Here is a 23,905-nt window from a genome sequence, read left to right as displayed (position 1 = left end):
ACTCAATTATTTCAATAAACCTTTACAATATTATCATATAGACTCAAAATTATTTGGACTAGGTTTAAATTCTCAAAATAACAGTTTCAAACTTATTTACAGCCTTAAATTCTTTGCCTGCAAACATACATTCATAATGTCTTTTCCTCTCCATCTTTTCCCTCCCAGCTCCTTCCCTTCTTTTTTTCTTCTTGCTGTTTCTTTCTCTCTATATTTTCCTCCCTGCCTTTCTTTTTCCCCTATATAGATGGATTTAATGACACACTTATTTTTTAAAGTATAGAGTAAAAATTTTAAATGCTGATTGCTAACATTTTTAACTAAATCTGCATCTTTAATGTATTTATGTATATTCAATCTAAAAATTCTCAGCTAGACAATATTTTTGAAATACATATATAACATCATTTAAATTGTATAATTAATATTCATTAAGAAATTTTAGTGAAATATTTATATTTTAAAGTTAGAGAATGCTTGGGGTGCCTGGCTGGCTCAGTCAGTAGACTGTGGGACTCTTAATATCAGAGTTGTGGGTTCAAGCCTCACATTGGGGATAGAGATTACTTAAAAATAAAACATTTAAGAAAGAAATGTTAGGGAAGGCTTAAAATAATATGTGGTATATATTTTATAAATCTTAAAAAACGTGTTATTTTAGACATTTTGGTATTTTTAAAAACAAAACATAAATGTTGCATTAGGATCTTAAAATACTGTAAAAGTAACTATTTGAGATAAATAAATAATACTAAATAAAACATGCTGATTTAGCTTACTGGTTGATATATATTTGTTGGATACATTATTGACCAAAAAAAATCCTTTGGCAACTGGTCAAGATAAATTCTTATGAAACTAAGAATTACAATTTTATTTTTACTTAAGAAAAAATTTAAGAGTTGCTTTCTAAAATGATTTACACTACTAGTTAATATTTTCTTTTCTTTTTTTTTAAGAGATTGATTTATTTGAGAAAAAGACAGCATGAGCTGGAGGGGAGAAGGAGAGAGAGAGAGGAGAGAGAATCTCAAGCGGACTCCACACTGAGCATGGAGCCCAACACAGAGCTCGATGTAACAAGCCTGAGATCATGACCTGAGCGGAAACCAAGAGTCAGACACTTAACCCACTGTCCCACCCAGGCAGGCTCCCCTAGGTTCTATTAAGAATGGATTTTCCCCTTCCTTTACTTTGCTACAAGTTACTATTATGGGTGATACGATTTAATTTCTTAGTAATTATGCAAATTCATGAAAAAATAGTGTTTTTTTAATCTCTGTTTTAATTAATTAATTTATTGTTGTGGCAATAACGAATGTGTGTTTTATAAAAATGTTGAGTCCCATATGTTGTTTTTTTTAAAGATTTTTATTTATTTGACAGAGAAAGACACAGTGAGAGAGGGAACACAAGCAGGGGCAGAGGAAGAGGAAGAAGCAGGCTCCCCGCTGAGCAGGGATTCTGATGTGGGGCTCGATCCCAGAACCCTGGGATCATGGCTAGAGCCAAAGGCGGCCGCTTAACTGACTGAGCCACCCAGGCACCCCAAGTTTAAAGAAAAAATTGAATATTGTTTTTTTAAACATAGATCAGAAAGAATAAGAGCTATGTACATTAAATATACTATCATTTATTTCACTTCCCTAAATCCTTCATTCAATCTTGGCAGAGACCACAATTAATTTAGATAAATTAATAATAAATTTTCATTTATTTATTTAATATATTTATTAACATAAATTAATAAATTTTCCTCTATTTCCTATTGGACATTTAGCTACAATTCAATAAAAAATAGCAAAATTCAACATATTTTTGAAAGCTGCCACTTGCTTGAAGTATAGATGCTAAAGCCAAGTTTGAATCTGACTGGATTTTTCTGTAAACTAGTTGACCCGTTTTTTTCCAGAAATGATCGCCATTCAGTCACAGTAACCATGACAAATAACCACCTTAAAGATTTATTAAATGTATCAGTTCATATTCAAGAACTCTTTATGTCTATGCCTTATGTGAACCTGGCCTAGTCTTTAGATAGGACAAATTACCAACTACATCAGGTATTTTTTTAAGTCAAAAAATACTCTCAGGTAGGAATAATACTAAGTGATTAATTGTAAGTTAAAACTCTTTCCTAATTCTGAGAACTGTAGGTAGAGAAGGAGGGCAAGTATAAAGCGGGTAAAACTAATATAATTTATTGAATGTAAAAATTAATTAGAAAACACTTTAAGTTCAGGATATGGTGATGCCTCTCAAAGATGGGGGTGGAGTGTATATTCAAGATAGAGACAAGGCAGTTCTCCAATCCACGATGTCTGCTGATAAAGCTCGTTCATGAATTTTCATTTCTGTATGATTGGTCCTCAGAATGGAATCAGTGCCTGGAAAACAGAAGGGAAAAAATCAGGGTGATGGGGAAATGCATATTTACATATGTAGTGAACTAGGCTCCTTGGAGAATAGAAAGAAAAGCTCTTGAAGATGAGTCTTAATTTATAGTGTTTATAAGTGAAGTTATGAGGAAAGAGTAAATACTACTTCTCTAGTTTCTAGAAAGAAGTAAACAGTAAATGAGTGCCTTATTTGTTTTATAACATCTTTAACACAAATTAAAGTGCAATAGAGGGTAGGAAAAAACCAACAAAGTTTTCTTAAAGTTTCCAGACCAAGCGCCAACATTAAAACAACAATATTAAGTTTATATATATGGAGGTGCTTTAACCCAGACAGGCTGGCAAATATAACGCTTAAGTGAAAAAGGCACCAAAATGCTTCCTCCTCTATTAAAACCCCAAAGAATTTTAATTTAAACTTAATTAGAGTTTTAAGTAAAACGTTACACATTAATTATCCAGTCTCAAAGGACATGCAAAATAATGTCCTTTCACAGGAAGTTGGTTCAGCATTGACTAGCTGCCAACTGTCAGACTAAGGAATTTTTAAAGGGACCTGCATGCAGAGGTTTAAAAAGGTAAAGGAATTAAAATTATATATATATATATATATATACACACACACATAAAATAATTAGTAAAACTTTTGTTACTTTTGTTACTATATATATAAAATAATTAGTAAAACTTTTGTTACTTTTGTTACTATGTATATATAATAATTAGTAAAACTTTTGTTATAATTCTCAGTGACACTGTACCTTTGCAATGAAAGAGAAGCACATTGCCAATGGGGAAAAAAGTATTCATTTAAATCTTTTAAAAATGAGAAAATATAATTTTATATAAATTGTTACCTTTTTTCTGTTTTGAAAGAAATAACGTCAATCATGAAAATATTCAAGCTTAGAGTTTCATGTCCTTACAATCCGCAAATCTTTTCCAATTTAGTCTTAAATGTCTATTTGCTTATTCAAGTAAACAAATGACAAATCTACAAATAAAATACATAACCCATGAAAAATGGTATCCCAATGAATTTATAGGCTAAATGTAGAAAATTCTCACATGCAAAATACGTCATTTATATTTATTATCTTCAAATTTTACATGTACCTAATACAAGTAATTGGACTCAAAACACAGGAAATCATCATTCCTAAGGGTTTAATGTTGATTATAGGCCTAGACATTGGCCAGTCTTCAACAAATAACAAATTTTAATCAAGGTCCATTTGCAAAGGTTCCAGACCACCATTAGCTGTTTGAATAGAAACTGAAGTAAAGTTTCCACTGGGAGAATTTTATGTTGTCTAAAATTCTTGCTCCTAGGAAAGTAATCGAGTTTTAATCTACCTCTATTTTCTAATGGTATTTAGCATATTGCCATGTGGATATAGTTTTGAAATACGAATTTTTACATGTAAATGGAAAACTACCTTCTTTTATTGTATACTTGTTAAGAACAGCAAAGTATATTTTGTTTTTAAATATTTTATTACTATTCCCCATCCTTGTTCTGCTTCTCTTCCCATAAGCAGCCATTCTAAAATGGCTGCTGCATCTGATGCATAACTTTTGTTTACACACATCCTTATAAGATGTGTATTGTGGTTTTGTGTTTGTGTGTTTTAAATTTATAAAAATATTTTACTCTAGAGTTCCTTCTGTTTCTTACCTTGTTTTAACACAACATTTTCCAAATCTATAAATTTTTTTGGGTTTCATTTAGATTGAGGTAAGCCAGCTTCCAAGAGAGCCCCTAATGATTCACACTTTTTGTTAATATGTCCATGTGTGATTGCCTCTTATATTCAATCAGAGTTGGCCCTGTGTGTAACTAATAGGATACGGTAGATAAGAGGTGGTGTGAATTCTGAGACTAGGTCATAAAAGGTAATGTGGCTTCTGTCCAACTCTTTCTCTCTTGGAACTCAGAGCTCAGACATCATGAGGGGAGGAAACCCCAGCCATAGGGAGAGGCCACATATATACATTCCTGAGAATGGTACCAACCAAGGTCTTAGCTATGAACCAACTTCAAATGTCAGAAATGTGAGTCAGTCTTTAGATAATTCCAGTCTCTGGGCTCTGAGTACCAGTAGCTGAGACCAAGTGGGATGAGATGTGCTATCCCTATTAAATTTCGTATCTATGAGTGTCAGTTAGTTTGGGAGCTCTGAGAGGTTAAGTGCTAAGGAGAGATCAGATAGGCAAGAGATTTGTGTGAAAAATGCCTGTGAAGTTTAAAGAAGGAGGGAGCAGAGAAAACGGGAAGTGTTTTCAGACTGATGCAAATATGATACCTCTCTTTGAAATGAGAAAAGGAAGAGAGGAGATGTATGAAAGAAGAGCTTCAGACTACACTGCATTTCTGAAAAAATCTTGTCAAGGCCAATGGAGGATCTCCTAAGCAAAGGCTGCCCATAGAAAAGTACCATAACAAGCAAAAATGACCATGCTTTAGTTCACTTGCCATGCTTAGTCATTGGCTGTGAGGAACCCTGGGAGAGGATGACGTTGGCATGAAAACCACAGGACATTCAATAGCATGGCAACTGGAGGCTGTCAGTCAGCTATGTTCCACACTGAAAGTCCTCTTCATGGCTGCCACAGTCTACTCCATTCAGTGTACAGGTCCACTTCTCCGTGCAGCTCCCTCCTGATTTCCCATGGATTTCATTCACTTCCTGAAAGAACCTTCCTTCTTCAAATATTCTCTTTCATGGTACTACACACCACTGATTTTCAATGGCCCTCCCCAGTCTCCTTGGTTGATTTGTCTTTCTCTGTATAAACTTTTAAATAAGGGGTCTCCCCAGGGATTGTCCATAGGTCTTTCTTATGGAAGATGGAGATCAATGGGATGAACTATTGCCCTCATCAGTGTAGTTGCTCTCAGGATCACAATTGTTATTCATTATGTCCATTCTCCACTAGTCACTATAACTATTCATGTCTCACCTCTGTGGTTCTTGATGGTTGTATATATATACACAGAGAAAGATTATATGGAATTGTCTCTCATGATTATAGAGGCTGAGAAGGAGATTTTAGACTGGTGCCAGTCTAAAAGCTATCAGGCTCAAGACCCAAAAAGAACCATTGTTTCAGTGTCACTCCAAAGGCTAGTAAAGACCACTGCCCCAGTTCAAGCAGTGCCCTACTGGAGGTGGATCAGTCTTTTATTATATTCAGGTCTTTAACCAATTGGATGAGTACCACCCACATTAGGGACAGCAATCTACTTTACTCAGTCTACCCATTCAAATGTTAATCTCATTTAGAAACACTCTCTAAGCATGCCCAGAATAATGTTTGATCAATTATCTGAGCACCACGTGCTCTAGTCTAACTGACACAAAACTCACCGCAATGACTAACCCAGTGAAGCAACTCAAACCTTTCCTGAAGTAGCTGAGCTCTTGGTAATCATATCATTCTCAGGCCAAGGTTGCTGTACATGTCCATTCACAGCTTTAACTGGAAAAGATAATAATTTGAGGTATCAGTGGGGATGACCTGGGCTCCACATGTATTGCTCCATGTTAAAATCACCTGCAAGAGTAATCATTTTCTTTACTTGATATTAAATTTATTTTTAAAAATCTGGTACGAAGTATATGTGGTCTTCTTCTTTTGTCTAATATTGAGCATCAAGTTAAATCAATTCCTTGGTGGGAAGTTATTTGCTATTTGAAATTAATACCTTTTCAGCATTTTCACTGTTTACTTCAAAAAATCTTTTTGTGAGTGCTAAAGTTTTTTAAGATTTATTTATTTATTTCAGAGAGAGAGAGAGTGTGTGTGTGAGCAGGGAGAGGGCTGGAAAGAGAAGGAGAGAGAGAATCTCAAGCAGACTCCCCACTGAGCATGGAGCCCAACTTGGAGCCCGATGCAGGGCCTGATCCCATGAGCCCGAGATCATGGCCTGAGCTGAAATCAACAGCCAACTGAGCCACCCAGGTGCCCCCGTAAGCTCTAAGGTTTTTTGTTTTTTGGGGTTTTTTGCTTTGCATCAGCCATTTCCTAAAACTTTGGAAAAGGTTGACGAATTGTGAAACAACCTGTCTTTCACATTTGTTCTTTGTATGTTGTGAGCATTTTGCCAAAACCTGATTGATAAGTTTTAAGGACCTTCTTGGTGTTAAAACTATTCCATGAATCTGTTAATAGAGTTGTATCACACCAGCTACTACACATACTATTTGAGAGGCAAAAAAAGACCATGTAGATAGGATCTTCCCAATCAATAACTACAGGAACTAAAACACAACAGGGGAAGAAAAAAAAAAAAAAGGCTACTCAGATAAGATGTTTCTAATCAATAATAATAGAGGAATGTCTGGGAACATTATGTTATCAAAAGAGACTTGTTTGCAAGATTTTCCTTCTTCATGTATTCCATTATGAATAATCACAAAGATAACGCTTCCTATAATCATTATATGCTTGTTTCACAAAGCACCCTTCAATGATCCCTTGGGGCCATGTGGTTTGGGGAATGATAAATTGACAATTTTTTTGCTTAGCAGCATGTCATAATTTCCACCTAGAGGCAATGCTAGCCTATCTTTGAATGCTTCAGGTATATGGCACTGTCTTCTCCTAGTTATCTGAAATAAACCTACATGATGACATTCATCTCTAAAGATATCTAGTTTCATCAATATCGAAAATGTGCTTTTGCAGAGTAACCACATTATCAATAGTTTCCTGCAGTTCATTGAGGAGTATCAGCAGCAGCTGCTGCACCTATGACCTTCAAATTCCATAGTCATGCATAGTTTTAAAATCTCTTGAAGCATCCTGAACCTACTTGAACTAAGGTCTTTTGGTGAATCTCTCTCTCCTCCCTTTCCTTTCTTCAAGTCTTTGGAGGTGTTTAATGCTTTCTGCTGTTTCAACATGGTTCTCTATGGCATTCCATAAAGACTGAGGTTTTTAATATACAATGCATGGTTATTTTTCTAAGTTTTTAGTACCAACAACATTTTTCTTTTTCTTTTTCTTTTTTTTTTTTTTTTTACTTTCTCACATGCAGAAAATCATTGCACGTCTGGTAAACAAAGACAAGTGCATTGCCTGGCTTATGTCTTTTTATGAGTTCTTCTCTCTCAATTCAATTTAGCACTTAAAACTTTTCTTCCAATGAACAGCTTTTCTGGACTTCAGGCTTTCCTAATTTCTTAAAAGATCTTTTCACTTAATAATGTAAAGAAGACAATAGATAATGCACAATACTTTTAAACAAAGATCCTATTAGAAGAGCTAAGATATGACTAAAACAATCTACACACTCACATTCAAACTCTTAATGCAATATGATGTTTTTAATGGTACATTAGACTATGTTTTCAATAATGAATGTGGGGGAAATTCTGCAAGTATTCACAGTGAGTATGTGGTTAAGAGTTGAGATAAATGATAACGAGAGGTACATGTGTGTTTGCAACATTATATGATTCATTGGTGACTCACATGTGAAGAGAACATGTTTTCATCTGGACCTATAAGCAAGTGTGAGTGGGATACATCTGTCACGAGGATTTGAATTTCTTGAGAGTGTGGGTAGAACAATGCTTTCAAACCCAGAAAGAAAATACTATTTACATTTAAAAATATGAGAGCAGTGGGAAAAACAAAGATTGATCTGGAAAATAAGATAACTAAATGAGTGTTCTGTCATAAAAGCAAACAGAAGAGAGATTATATAATGAACTATGATAAGAATTTGAGAAAATATTGTTTTATTTTCACATGGAAACTTGAGACAGCCTTAAGTGATCCTAGATTTATGATTGGTTTAATTATTACTACAAGTAACCTTTATACTTTTGATAAATCTTTTTTTTTTTTAAATATGGAACGCTTCACGAATTTGCATGTCATCCTTGCGCAGGGGCCATGCTAATCTTCTCTGTATCGTTCCAATTTTTAGTATATGTGCTGCCGAAGCGAGCACTACTTTTGATAAATCTTACAAAATAATAGCATAAATTATAGTATATTTTGTTAGTAAAGAACATTTTTTTTCTTTTTTCTTTTTTTTAATGATTTTTTTATTATGTTATGTTAGTCACCATACAGTACACCCCGGATTCTGATGCAAAGTTCGATGCTTCATTAGTTGCGTATAACACCCAGTGCACCATGCAATACGTGCCCTCCTTACTACCCATCACCAGTCTATCCCATTCCCCCACCCCCTCCCCTCTGAAGTCTTCAGTTTGTTTCTCATAGTCCATAGTCTCTCATGTTTCATTCCCCCTTCTGATTACCCCCCTTTTCTTTATCCCTTTCTTCCCCTACCGATCATCCTAGTTCTTATGTTCCATAGATGAGAGAAATCATATGATAATTGTCTTTCTCTGCTTGACTTATTTCACTTAGCATTATCTCCTCCAGTGCCGTCCATGTTGCAGCAAATGTTGAGAATTCGTTCTTTCTGATAGCTGAGTAATATTCCATTGTATATATGGACCACAGCTTCTTAATCCAGTCATCTGTTGAAGGGTATCTCGGCTCCTTCCACGATTTAGCTATTGTGGACAATGCTGCTATGAACATTGGGGTGCATATGGCTCTTCTCAGTAAAGAACATTTTTATATAACACATCAAATAATAGCTCTGGAAGACCACCAAGGAAGGGGCAAAAAAAAAAATAGTTGTCTTTGGATTCTTGTTAATATTTATTTGGGGCTCAAGTCTATGCTACCTAGTAAGAATGCATCACCACCTTGTGGAAATTCCTTCAAACTACAGACACATGATCCCAAGATCCAGATGAATTCAACAGACTAGTAGATTAACAAATTTCATTTCCACTTAATTTAATTTGACTATTATTTCTATGTAGCTCACAAGTTAATCTTAGTGGCTCAACCCAGCTTCCCTCTTTAATGCTAGACCTATCTTTTGCTTTCCCACCTGCTGGTCTGCAGCCACTTCAGATATCATAACTTCCCAACCAAATTCTTCATAACAGTTCTATTTAAATTAGTGGACACTCATATAGTGTTCAATCATCCAAGCTAAACATTTTAGCTCTTAGCTAAGTCTATTATAAAAATCTTCCATAAAAATGCTCTCCAACTTAAAATTAATCACCAAATTCTATAAGTTATAATTCCTAAATGTCTTTCCCATTTACCCTCTTCTTTTTATTTCTATTAACAAAATCCTAGTTTATGCTTTCAAAATTGCACACCCAGGCCATTTTAACAGCCTTCACCCATATCTATGCTTCTCGTGTCTCTTCTTCCCCCATTGCCACTGCTAAAACTGCATCTCTTCCCTTGTTAATTAGTTTACTTGATTTAAACTGTCGTAGGCATTATTGCCTTTAATAGTCTTATCAGCATCTATATGTTCCTTGCTGTCTTTCCTACTAGTGTGCTGAATATCTGATGCTGCAACCATACACTCTTCTTACTATGTCCCAAAGATGCTCTTTTGCTTTCTTGCCTCTGCTCCTAAGTTCATACTCCTTCTCTTTGGCATCCCCTTACAACATATATGGATTTCAAAATCCTTGTGAGTTTGAACATTTGTTTGAATATTTCTGCAGTGAAGTATAGTAAACTTGAAGGCCTTTTTCAGAAAAATGGTTCTTCTCGATCTAAAAACGTATTCCAAGCTGGGTGTTAAAGGGGTACACAAGGTGTAATGGATATTCACTTGACAAGCTAGGTAGCTAAATCCATATTGGTATGAATGGCATTTTAAAAAGTTGATTTATAAAGGAAAAGAGTGTCTCCTCATATATCTTAATTTTGATTCACTTAGTTTTCTATAAAGTTTTTGTTCTTTCTGTGTAAAATACTGAACAACTGTTTAATAGAGTTTAACAAGCATTTTGATCTTTATTTGATATCCGAAATCTCCTTACTAACTTTGCATTTTAATCAAACGAATTTTATGTTTTTTGAAAAAATCATGCATATAACTTTAGCATTTCAATAAATGATTTCTGTGTACTGGGCAAAACAATGTAGGGTGAGTTGATGAGAGAGGAACTGTCATTGGGTGGCAGGTCTGGGTGAAGGCTACGACTGGGCACATGTTAGAATCAGATCAGATCACAATTGCAACAGGGGTTTTCCAAGAGATTTGGCAGGATTTTAAGAAGGCAAAATATATTACCTTTAAGCAATATGCACTAGAGACAGATCAGATAAGCCGTATTCAAAAAAAGATTAAACAGATGAGGCAGTCTTTGGTCAAGTTTTTAAGCAGCACCAGGGAGAGCTCCCTGCATATGTCAGTCTCCACTTGCAGGAGACTGATGGTATATTCTTTTACCACTGGCAGCTAGGAACTTTTCAGATGGACATGATTCCCAAAGGTAATCTATCTGACAGCATAGATCTCCAGCCTTTTTAGTCACATCTCAGTCCTCAGTGGAGGGGGCTTCATTCTCATAAACCTAAAAATTATTGGGATACTAACCCAGGTTGATTTGGAGCTTGGATTAGAAGATTAATTTTAGTGGAAAGAAGATTCTCCTAAAGTCTCAAGTTCTTTGTGGTTCAAAGGTTTTGTTTATTTGTTTGTTTTCCTCCATCTTATAATCACCCTGGAGAAATTGTCTGAAAAGGGTCACCTTGACCAAAATTATACCTCCCTTCCCAGGGGAGCCCACAGCCAGTGACTAGTTGATTCAGTGTTATAAAGGCCAAGCTATCTTTTCCCAACTCAGAGCAACCCTGAAGAGCCATTAAGGTTTCAAGCCCTTCGTGGTATCAGCTGAGGCCTCATTGGGACTGTAGCACAGAGCAACTTCTTATTTAGCTCAGTCCTGCTTCATTCTCTTCTCCAAGTGTTGATCCTGAGATTATCCACCATGGAAAAGACACTAAACTACCAGATAGATAGAACAATTCAGCTAGTTGCCATCAGTCCAAATCCATCATTAACCACCACAGTGCTGATACAATGGACACATAAATATAGTAGCCATAGTGGCAGAGATGGTGGCTAAAGATGGCTAAAGACCATGGGTTCTCACTCACCAAAGCTGACACAGCTACTCTTATAGCAGAATTCCAACATGCTAGTAACAGAGACCAACACTGAGCACCTAATACGGCACTATCCCTTGAAGAAACAAATTAGTCGTTTGGTGGCAAGTCTATTACATTTGATCCCTTCTACCATGGTAAGGGGCACTGATATACCTTGTCGGTGACTGACATGTATTCCAAGTGTGAGTGTGATTTTATTGTCCAGAGAGGTTTAACTAGCACCATCCTTCAAGGGCTTACAGGATGTTTGATACACTAACTCATTATCCCCTATAACTTTGCATCAGACATGTGGTTCCTCTTCACAACATAGGAGGTATGATAGTGAGCACATGACCATGAAGTCCACTGGTCCTGTCACATATTACACACACAATGGATTACAGCCTCATAGACCATGTGATGACCTATCCAAACAGCTAAGGTGCCAGCTTGGAGATGTTACCATGCAAGGATAATGGTATTATCCTCCAAGACACAATATACACAGTAAACAAATGACTATTATAGAATCCAACAACCCCACAGATAGAATACATAGGTCTGAGAACCAAATGATAGAAGTAGCAGTGCTTACCATATGCTTACCATGATTCTCAGTGACCCACTTCCCAAGTGGGTGACCGTACTTCCCAAATCTGTAACTGTCACCAGCGAATACAGAAAAGAGTTACATTGAACTTTAAACTACGGCTGTTGCCTAAATACTCTGGGATCCCCCCTCCACCACTTCCAAGGTACCAGCAGTCAAGAAGAGAAATTACAACCTAGGCAGGACTAATTATCTCACCTCATTGAGAGGATGTAGGGCAGCTGTTACACAATAGACACAGGAGGGAATGAATATGTTTGGCATTCTGATTGTTAACTGGGATGTCTTATAGATACGAACAGCAGCTTCAAAAGAGCATGGTAACCAGGAGCTTGGACCCTTCAGGAGTGAGGGTTTGGTCATCCCACCAGATAAGCCATCTAAACCAGCAAAGTTGCTAACTGAGAATAAGGCAAATCCAGAATAGGTAATAGAGAAGGGAGATGCTAAGTATCAGTTGCTGCCTCAAGACCAACTTCAGCAGCAGAGGCTGTAGCTCAATCATTCAATTTTCTCTTATCTGTTCTCCTAAGGAAAAGAGTCTCAGGCGAGTCTGGACTGAGTTGTTCTCAGCCTTATATAAAGCATGTGGAAACAAATAATTCAAGGGTTGGACAATCATGGATGTTATGCTGTCCTACCCAAATCCATCTTCAAAATTGACAAAATGATTTTTCAGCTGCTTTGAAGTTTATTGAAGGCTCTCGGATCTGTTGTCATCCCCTTAGAATCACTACCAGCTTAAGAGACCTGTTTTGTCTCTCAGACAGCCCAAATCCAATGACTAGTAAATATGGAGTTATAAGGGCTAGGCTTCCTTACCTTGACTTGGGACAAGCTAGAAAGGCCATCCCAGCTCCAGAGCAGCCCACAAGGTGGGCTGAAGCCTTTGTTGCATTTGCATCAATGCCCAACTTTCGCCTCTTCCTAACTCTGCTTCCATCCCTTTTCAAAAAATGAACTTCCTGCATACTAATCTTCCATTTTGAAGTGTGCTTCCCAGGGCACTCCATTAATGACAACTACTAATAGTAAGTGGATCAGATATATTTGTGGATGATATAAACTTCTGTTAATGACTACAACAGATAATCTTCATGGTCTGTAAAAGAAATTCTGATTCTGTTATAAGTATTTAGTTATACCATCAATGTGTTCAACTGATTGAACAGTATAAGCTCTCTGGACTGATTCTCATTTTTACCCAATAGGAATGCAGATATATTCACTTTAAAACATCCTTAACTATTGGGAAAATATCTTAATACCAAAGAGAACTGAAGTTGCAAGGCCTTAAGGTCTATATTCCATAATCATAGACAAAGATTACACCACATATATAATTTAATTTTTTTTAAAGATTTTATTTATTTGACAGAGATAGAGACAGCCAGCGAGAGAGGGAACACAAGCAGGGGGAGTGGGAGAGGAAGAAGCAGGCTCATAGCGGAAGAGCCTGATGTGGGGCTTGATCCCACAAAGCCGGGATCACGCCCTGAGCCGAAGGCAGACGCTCAACCGCTGCGCCACCCAGGCGCCCCTAATTTTTAATAAATGTATCCTAGGTTTTAGTTCAGGAAGCTCATTACTCCAGAGAAAACTTGCTGTTATCTGTCTGATCAGGAAAAGGAAAGTGCTGATTAATCATATTCCCCTTAATAGAGATTCCATATGTACTACTTTTGAATGAGCAATTTTCAAATAATCCAAAAACATCAATATACATTTAATATCCAGGCAACTATGAAAATAATCTAATACTTTTTTAATGAGTCAAAAGTCATTTTAGGATCCTATTACATTACAGGTTTATCAATATAGACATTGTAATTTAGGCTCACAGGAACAACTGCTAAGAAAGACTTCTGATCAATCTACTGTTGGGCCACAGAATAATTATCATACTGTCACAACACATTTTGAACCACATATCCTAGGTGCAAAGACCACTGGAGATCATCATGATGTCCTTTAACTGTATCCCACAGTTGTGGAAAAAAATAGATGGTGTGCTTGTTTAGCATTCAGGTTATAAACTAGTTGGTCAGTATGTGTGACTTAAGATTGACTGGGGGAAAAAAGTGAACAGAACAAGTAAACAAATGCAAAAACGTGATAGGTTGGTGTTGAGTATAGTGTACCTATCCCCTCTGCTCCATGGAAATTGTTGTCAATAGGAAGCTCCTTCATTAGCATCTTTGCTCACAAAAGAAGACAAGGTTGTTCTGATATATTTCCTCTGAACAACTACAACTCACTTTATGAATACATCTGACATGCACTTGGTATCATTGCAGCACTCACCCTACCTTGTTGTCAAGGAAACAGACATCACCATCACTTAGGAAGTAGTGAAAAGAAATCCGTAAAAGAACAGAAATGTATTGTATATTGCAGGGTAAGAGTTCTTTTCTCTGAAAGAGAATTTGATGAGTTTCCCATTTTAATGAATTGAACCCAAACTCACCGCAAAGCATAAAATCTGAGCATGACAGATAAAATGCTATAAACAATGCTTACTGATGGAAGAATAATAAATAACAAGGATGAATTGGCTTTATATTTACAGATAGATTCATTACAGAGTATACTCATTATACCCAACATAAGGTATGCCACGTCCACAACTGAAAATTATTAAACTGGCTAAATTTAGTGATTTAGTCACTTTTTAAAAAAATTAGCAACTATAAACAAGTATATAAGCAGTTGGCTAAATGCAACTAATTCATTTCAAGTTGTAAATTCATTTGCTTGGGAGATGTGTTTTTGTTAAAGTCAATGTACTGAAAGGATTAAGAACTCAGCTTCTAATTCAAATATCCTTGTAATCAAACTGCAGCTGATTTACAAAGGGAGAGAAAAGGATGACACTTTCAGAGGGTTTTAAATGAAAATAATGAAGGGATTATTTACAGAGGTGTGGGCAAGTAGAAGGAAACAACAGGGGCGCCTGGGTGGCACAGCGGTTAAGCGTCTGCCTTCGGCTCAGGGCGTGATCCCGGCGTTATGGGATCGAGCCCCACATCAGGCTCCTCCTCTATGAGCCTGCCTCTTCCTCTCCCACTCCCCCTGCTTGTGTTCCCTCTCGCTGGCTGTCTCTATCTCTGTCGAATAAATAAATAAAATCTTTAAAAAAAAAAAAAAAGAAGGAAACAACAAGAGATGGTGAAGAACCCCAGGACCAGCAAAAATGAAAGCCGTTACTACTCCAAGAAGTCAAGGAAAGGTAGTCCCAGAATTTGGTGAGAATGGAAAGAACACCCAATAGAAGCTATAGCTACATAGAGAAGCAGACCCTCTATGCAGCAAGGCAGGAAGGGAGAGGGAGTGACAGTACAGTAATGAAAAGTAGCACCATTTCTCTCCTTTCACCACCAAGTTTGCTGAGCTCTCCATTTAGTTGAAGCCAATCAGAAGCCAGGGAAAAAGAGAGCGTGGGTGATGCAGTGTGAATAGGTCAGCTTCCCAGAGCAGAGCAGAGTGGAAAATTGATCTAGGGAAGCAAATGGAAAATGATATCCAACATATGCACTTATTAGTTATATTATCCAAGACATATTACTTAATCTACATATCTGTTTCATCATCTCTAAAATACAGTTAATAATAGTACCTTTCTTACAGGGACATTGTGGAAATAGTATATGAAAATGGCTAGGAAACCATAGCAATTCAATAAACCTTACTGATTATTATTTCTCCAAGTTAGGTTTTTTTTTTTTTAATGAAAAATGTCAAAGTGTTCATGCCATGAGATGTGGAGAAGGTAACTTGAGAAGTTGAACATTTAGAAGATATTCAAAACATAAAGGCCTAAATATATACAACCATGTTAACATTAAACAGAATATTAGTTTGACATTTTTTGCATTCTTCAAAAAAGAAAATACTTTTCAAATTATAAAAGTAATTCATTCTTAGTTGTGAATGTGTAAACACAGTCTCTAGCTTTAATCTTCCTATAGCAGAGACATCAATTTCTTTCATATTAATAGGCTAGTTGGGGTATGTGGTCTGCAGACAGAAAAAAGGTTCCCCAAAGATGTCCATGTCCTAATCCTCAGAATCTGTGAATATGTTACCTTACTTGGCAAAAAGGATTTTGCTGATAGGATTAAGTTAAGGATTTTGAAATAAAGAGATTATCCTGGATTACATGGGGTGGGCTCAATGTCCAATTCAACATAGAACATCTTTTTCATAACTATTCATCTAAGATTCAGTTAACTGTGGGGTGCCTGAGTGGTTGGGCATCAGACTCTTGATTTCAGCTCAGGTCATGATCTCTGGGTTGTGGGGTCCAGCCCCACATGGGGCTCCATGCTCAGCAAGGAGTCTGCTTGAGGCTTCTCTCCCTCTCACCTTGCCCTTCCCCCTGCTTGCACGCATGCTCTCAATCTCTCTCTCAAATAAATAGATAAATCTTTTTTTTTAAAGGGTTAAATTAATTGAATCTTAAATTGTCTTTGAGGTGCTCTGAAGGAATCCCTAGTATAAGACAGTTTGACAGTACAACAGTCTATCACTAATTAAAATTTGAATTTGTTCATCTTCTGAAATGAATTATAACATCTGTCCCCACTATAGAGAAACCGAATCCTCACCTATTAACACACACACACGCACACACACACACCAGCACACACATTTACAGTGGTTATTCATATTTACATATAAGAAATAACATTTACAAAAAATGTCACAAAAATACCCCCAAAGGGGAAAAAATATGTGTTTTAGGCATTTTTAAAACTAATTAGCAAAGGCAGAAAGAAGACTAGAGACATTTTTCATGAGGTAATACAATTCACTGCAATACTGAAGGTCAATTAGATATAATAGATCATTACAGGAATAAATAAATGGTAAGTAGAATTTAATTTTAAAAATGTGTGTGCCCATCAGGAGCACATTTGTTTTATTTATAGTTTATTTAAACCTATTACTGTGGCTGTTTTTGAAACCATATCAATGCAGTGGCAAATATCTAGACTGATCAAAAACATTTAGTCAAACTTCTGGAGATCTGCTATAATATGGAAAATAAATATCTAAATGACTGATAACCAAAATATATTTATCGCTTTACATCTGACTCTTTTATACTGTGTGTATAGAGAGAACAACTTCATTATGCCCAGGTAAGAGCTAGGTCAAAGTTGCCGATAGAAAGAACTTTCTTCTGTATGTACTTACACCACAAACATTCACACTTCATTGAATTTGATAAATTACGTAAAGTAATAAAATGGCATAATTTCTACATCATTCCACCAGTCCCCTCAAATTGGTTAAATAACTGTATTTCATGCAAATCTTGAAGGTCTTTATCTTATAAATAATCAAACCCTACAGATCATTTTTTGCTACAGGCAGATGATGAAAGATTCTGGGAAATAAAGCTAAAGTTCCCCACCAAGTGGGCTTGAGATTTTTCACATCAATTAAAATTGGTTTTGGTTCCCATTTTGTTATAGATTCTACCTTTTCTCACAGTATTCATGGATGAATGTCACAAAGGACAGAGGACTGGGGATGGTTTAATGCGTATTACTGCTCCTGGACCTGCCTCAAACGCTCTTACCTATAGAGATACGATAGTTCTATATTCTCACTGAAACAAAGATAAAAGAACAGGCTTCACTCTCTGGATAATGCATATTTTAAAAGTGCTTCAAATCAAAGGATTGTAAAAATACGAAACTCGTTAAATATGCACATTATGATTATAACTTTAGCACTTGCTTTTAGCTATAAAATAGGTCCTATCTCTAAGGCATATTAAGAACAGACAAGATTTATGCTCATGTTGTCTGTGTTATACACTTGCTTGAACTACACTGAGCTGCCTTCATTAGACTTACTGGTATTTGTTAGTAAAACATAATGCGCTTGAAGTACACATGTATGTGTAAATACCTGCATTTCCAAGGTCGAGTTAACATTTTTGCACAACATTGTAAAAATAATTTATACTTTGAAGAGAACTAAGATGAAACTCTAATTAATATATATGATAATTGGTCTGTCTTTGTTATGAGGTATTAGCTTCTGTTTAACTTGATGTATACTGTATTGTATGTGTCAAGTCTAAGTTATAATGCTGTGATATTATATCACACATTACATCATGGATAGTACTTATAAAATCTATACATAACATTAATGAATATGTGTTCCTATTAGTATTTATTGACATATTGCACATATATACATAATGTATACGTATACATACATATACACATATGTACATGCGTACATATATATATATGTAATGTACATTTATATATATAACTTGCCCAGCATCTCTAAGAAAAAAATAAAGCTATATATTTCTACGTGGCTAGAAAAAATATAATAATCATCAGCAAATTATTAGCTAGCAGTTAAATCCTTAGTATACTTCCCATTCTTTTTTTTATAATAATATTTTTTTATTATATTATGTTAGTCACCATACAGTACATCCCTGGTTTTTGATGTAAAGTTCGATGATTTATCAGTTGCGTATAACACCCAGTGCAACATGCAATACGTGCCCTCCTTACTACCCATCACCAGCCTATCCCATTCCCCCACCCCCTTCCCCTCTGAAGCCCTCAGTTTGTTTCTCAGAGTCCATAGTCTCTCATGCTTCAATCCCCCTTCTGATTACCCCCCCTTTCTTTATCCCTTTCTTTTCCTACTGATCTTCCTAGTTCTTATGTTTCATAGATGAGAGAATCCATATGATAATTCTTTCTCTGCTTGTACTTCCCATTCTTAAGTCTTCTGCCGTTTGAACAGAAACAAATCTACTATATCCTTCCTAATGCTACTACTATCACTATCACCAATGATAATAACTGTAGTAGTAATAGTAATGATGATAATAATAATGCTATCATTACTACTATCACTACAACACCTATAAATTAATCTGCTTGGTATTTACAAATTATTTCCACATCAATTATCTTAGTTTTTTCACATAACCCTTGTGATGTTAAAATATACTCTTTAATATTCGAGGTATAGAGGTATGCAATGCAGATGGCAGAAGAGGAAGATCAGACTTATTTGTCTCATATATCTTTTGCAACTAAGACTTACACTTTACCTTCTCAATGAGTAGAATTTCCATGCACGACTTCAGGAAATCTGAAGCCAATATCTTCAAAATGCGTTTTCTGGTTTGGAGTTTGAAAATCAACCAAACCTCAGCTGATGTGGGGCTGCCTCAACCCATCAGAGGCATCAACTAAGAGCAATGAGGGTACTTCAATGACCAAATAGGAATAGGGAACAAACCTAGAACGGACAAACCAAGGCTGGGAGCAAGTGGCCCTATTGTGTGATAATCCAGAGCACCTTGTTAGGCACTTGAGCTCAATCAGAACCAGCACGGGCGTCCGAATGACTCCCATAGAGTTCAGGGTTTGGCAGGATATCTCTTCAAGCATCCTGGCAACAGTACCATAAGATGTGGAAGGTACTAAAAACCACTTGCTTCATCATGATGCCTTCTCAAGAGGCAGCAATGCCATTCCTTTTCCCTTTGATTCACCATGTGAGCTGTATATGAAGCAACATTTCAGTTTACAGATTGCAGGAGGCACGTGTACAGAACACCTGGAAGATCAAGGACCAAGAAACTGAATAATGAATTTAGTGCCCTTTTGGGTGCTAAGCTGATCGATGGTAATTGCTTACTCACCTCAAGCAAAGACTTGATGCAAATGCATGTTCCATGGCACCTTTCCAGGAGTTACGGAAAGAAGGTTCAGTATTGTGTTTACATTACGCCTTTTTCAAAAACATTAAATGGAAAGATTTATGGAAGATTTCATCCTTTGAATACTGAAATTCAATTCAAACACCCAAGAATAATTTTCATTTTCTGACTTTTTCCCCAAGAAATTACAAATTATCCTTACTAATATAGACAAGCGATCCACATTTCCTTTCAGATAACTGGGTAATTACTTTGTAGAGAAGGTTTATAACACTTGAAAGACTAGAACTGTGAGAAATGTGCAATATTCCAGCTGGAACTTCAGAATGAATTTGGAAAGGGCCACTTTCTCAAATAGAAAGATGAGAGACCAGAATGGTTGTTTGACCAGTGGGTAGAATCTCACTTCCTCCAACTTTGGGGAGAAAATCATTATATACTAGACCTATTTTGGGCCAAGGACGCTTCGATGCGTAGATAAGAAGGCAATCTCTGTAAATGCTAGAGAAAAGTTGAACTGTTCTTCATTTTGTCTCGGTTGGAAGTACTTCTTTGCCCACCCAAAAAGCTTCCCAAAATATAGCTTATTGAGATTATTAAAAAAGATAAATATTTAGAAGGACACAACATACTCAACATATTTTTAGAAAATGTTGTTGATATTAGCAGCAGCAGCAGCTAGTTGTTTATTTCATACAATTTTGAAACAAAGACCAATCAAGCTAAATCCTACAAGTTCTCACTAATATACTTATTCAGGATGTGATAGTTAATAATGCTTTCTCTTAACAAAGTTGATACAGTAGATGTTATATATTATGCATTATAAATGTGTCTATAGATAACTTTAGAGAAATTCTTTCTCTTAAAAAGTATATATCTATAAGTATATATATGTATATATGATACACATATAAAACATGTATTTCATATATGTATGTATATGTGGTGTGTGTGTGCATTCCACCAACATAGGACATTTCAAACAACATGGAAATGTCTTGAAATAAAGTCTAGAATTATTAACTACATTATATTCCTACATATATGATTATGTGTGTGATGGACTGATTAAAGGTGCTCTATCCCCGATTCAATGCAAAATATTACCTCATTTGTGTCTCGCTTTTTCTCTCACTAGAGAGATTCTCTAAGAGAAAGAGTAAAGCAGCCACTGACATCCAGGAACTTGGTCTGACACTCATAGCTGGGCCTCAGTGTTGCTAGTTATTAGGAGCTGACCTGGCCCTCCCAGCTAACTCAGTTTTCTCTTGTTTGACCAACCAAAACAATCTCACAGAATATCAACATGAGGCGAGGTTTATATGTCATTGTAAATAAAAAGACCACTTCATAATTTTGTCTAAGCACAGGTCATGCACAATCCACAGAAATATCAAACATCTCCTGGCTAACTTAAGTGATTGCTGCTTCTTTACAGCTTTATTTTCCTTCTAGTCTTCCCTCCTTCTAGAAAAGATTTATTAAGATACCCAATCATAGAATTTTCCCCACTTCCCAATGGCACCCAATCCAGAGTAAGCAAACCTCCACTTCCTTGACACCCCCCCCAAAAATCAACACATCAAGGCACGAATCCTCTAAATCCCTTGTAACACCATTTTACTAAGACACTATACAGTTCTCCATGGTGTGCAGTCTCTCTTGCTGCAATGAACCATAAATCCAGCCTGTTCAACTACAGGTGAATTCCTGGTGGTCTGTTGGATGGAAGGCATTAATTAACATACATGAACATTTTATGACAATATCAGGTATTGTGTGATTCTATTTTTAATATAGATGTATATATGTAGAAATACATATATACAAATAAATACATGTTTTATTATATATTTGAGAGCTCTCTTGTTTAAATTTAATTATCATGCTTTTATAATAATTTTGAAATTACTTTTTTTAACTTATTCTTTTATATATTTTCCCTTACATCTCCAGATATTGTAACTGTTAGGAATTGTATCTGGTTGCAAGAAATAGAGATGTCCCTGTCTATTTGGCCAAAGGAATGAGAGGTTTGTTCCCTGAATGTAAAGAAGTTGTGAATAGCAGAATTCTAAGAAGGCCTCCAAGCTTCTCACCTTCTGCTACACATGCCTTTTGAGTGTGGAGAAGACCTGTGAATACGATGGGATGTCACTCCCATGATTAGGATATCATATGCGGCAAAGGTGAAAGGACTTTACAGATGTAATTAAGGTCCCAGATTGGTTGTTTTTTGAGTTAATCAAAAGGAAGATTATCCTGGGTCACCTGGCTTCATCAAGCAAAAGCCTTTGAAAGAGGGAATGGGCCCTTTCTGAAGAGAGAGACTCTTCTGCTGGTCTTGAAGAAGCTAACAGCCATATTGTGAACTATGCAGATTGTCACATAGAGAAGTCCTGAACTACATGCTGAGAGTAGTCCCTGGTCAACAGCTAGCCTGAAAATGGACCTCAGTCCTACAACTGCAAGGAAATAAATTATGCTAATATCCTGAGTGATCTCAGAAGCAGACTCTTTCCCCAGTCAAGGCTCTTGATGAAAATGCTCTCTGGCTGATACCTTGATTGACACCTTGCGAGACTCAGAACAAAGGACTCATGCCCAGACTCAAGAACCAGGGAAACTGTGAGATAATAGATAGTGTTGCTTCAAGTTGATAAACTTGTAGTGATTTGTTATGCAGTAATAGATGATACAACAGTTCAGAAATGATATGATGGCTCTGGAAAATACTCACAGATCCAGGCAAACCTTCCTTCTACTGGGTGTGCATAGCTTCTTCCTCAAGGTTATCCCAAAGACACAAGATGGCTGTTGGAGCTCTGGCCACAGGTTCTAATCAAGGAAAGAAAGAAATAGGAGCAAAGGAGGTACATGCTAGTTGTCTGTTGCTATTTTAAGTAGTTTTCCCATTAGACCCACACATAACCTCCACTTCTACCTTATTGGCCATGCCTATCTACAAGAGAAGCTAGGAAATAGAATGTTTTAGCTGGAAATATCTAATAAGCAAGCAAACAAAAACAGAATTCTATTAACAAGAAAGAAGGTGGGTGGAAGGGGAATGGACCTTTGGTGAGTAAATAACAATCTCTTCCACAAAGAGAAAAACACATTTCCTGACATCAGTCTTTCAGGGTCCTTTTTTTTTTCCCCTGCTTTGAAAGTTTGCTGATAGGAGAGAATTTTCTAAGCAGAATGCCTATAGAAGCACAGAAGCATATTACAAACAAGCTTCTGACCAGAGTATAAAGGAAGGTTTCTAATCAACACTGATGTTCTTGATCTTGCTCATCTCTTCTGCCCCCAAATGCCTCACACCCTTCCCTGCCTTTACCAGTCATTTGTTCACCCACTAGGTTCACGTTCTATCCTGTGGAAAGACCCACAAAACCGACCCACTGCCTGATCCTCTCCTTGATCGGTGATATTTAAACCCCGATTCCAAAACATGAAGAGAAATAAATCTTATATTGAAGCACTATCACATTTAAATCACTTCCCTTTACCTTTCTCTCTGTCTCACAGCAAAGCCTGTGTGTTGCTGAATGAGTAAAGACAGAACCGACATGCTACTTAAAGATCAGGTATAAAGGTCAGCTCGCAGCAACTTAAGTTTACAAGGAAGAAGGAATGAGCTAGGGACATGCTGGAGACCCATCCACAGTGGACAGAAAGAGGAAGGTGGCTAACCTGTTCGGGAGGCCTTAGGCTGAAGCCAGGTATTGGAGGCAGTGCCCAAAGCGTATGAAGAGCTCAGACATAAATCAGGCTGACTCTGGGACCCACTGGGTGACAGGACAGAGTGCTCTGGAACCAGCCACTGACATCTGTGGAAGTTCAGCCAAAGGCAGTAGGACTCCAACAATCTGGCTGGTAGATCACTTGATAGTTCATTCAAGATCTGCAGAAAGCCAATGGTTTATGATAATGGGGTAGACGTGGACGCTCTCCTTAAAAACTTAAGAGTTTTTGAAGATAGTAGAAAGACCTATACCTAAACAGGTAGAAAATGACTTCATAAAACAATTACCCCTAAAGCGCTACAAATTAGAGAAGAATTTGACTTGGGGGGAAAGCAGGGTATTTGAGATGCCTTCTTGAAAGTGTATGCTGGGATCCCTAACACGGATACTACAAGAGGACAGAAAAGTGCTTAAAATT

At 36.6% G+C, this 23,905-nt stretch overlaps 1 long non-coding RNA gene and 1 other non-coding gene across 2 annotated transcripts; both read right to left on the bottom strand.

Moving 5' to 3' along the window:
- Positions 1 to 5,816: 5,816 nt before the first annotated feature.
- On the bottom strand, positions 5,817 to 23,474 carry LOC109489702. Its single transcript, XR_002142769.1, has 3 exons — positions 23,435 to 23,474; positions 22,479 to 22,576; positions 5,817 to 5,882 (listed from the first exon to the last, which is right to left on the bottom strand). It is a non-coding gene; the product is annotated as an uncharacterized LOC109489702 (long non-coding RNA).
- Positions 8,257 to 8,364, bottom strand: LOC117801718. The gene has a single exon (XR_004624453.1). It is a non-coding gene; the product is annotated as a U6 spliceosomal RNA (small nuclear RNA).
- Positions 23,475 to 23,905: the final 431 nt, after the last annotated feature.

This window comes from Ailuropoda melanoleuca, chromosome 3, assembly GCF_002007445.2.
Source record: "Ailuropoda melanoleuca isolate Jingjing chromosome 3, ASM200744v2, whole genome shotgun sequence".
NCBI classification, from domain to species: Eukaryota; Metazoa; Chordata; class Mammalia; order Carnivora; family Ursidae; genus Ailuropoda; species Ailuropoda melanoleuca.
The sequence above is the reverse complement of the archived record's forward strand: the minus strand, read 5'-3'. Positions and strand labels throughout refer to the sequence as shown.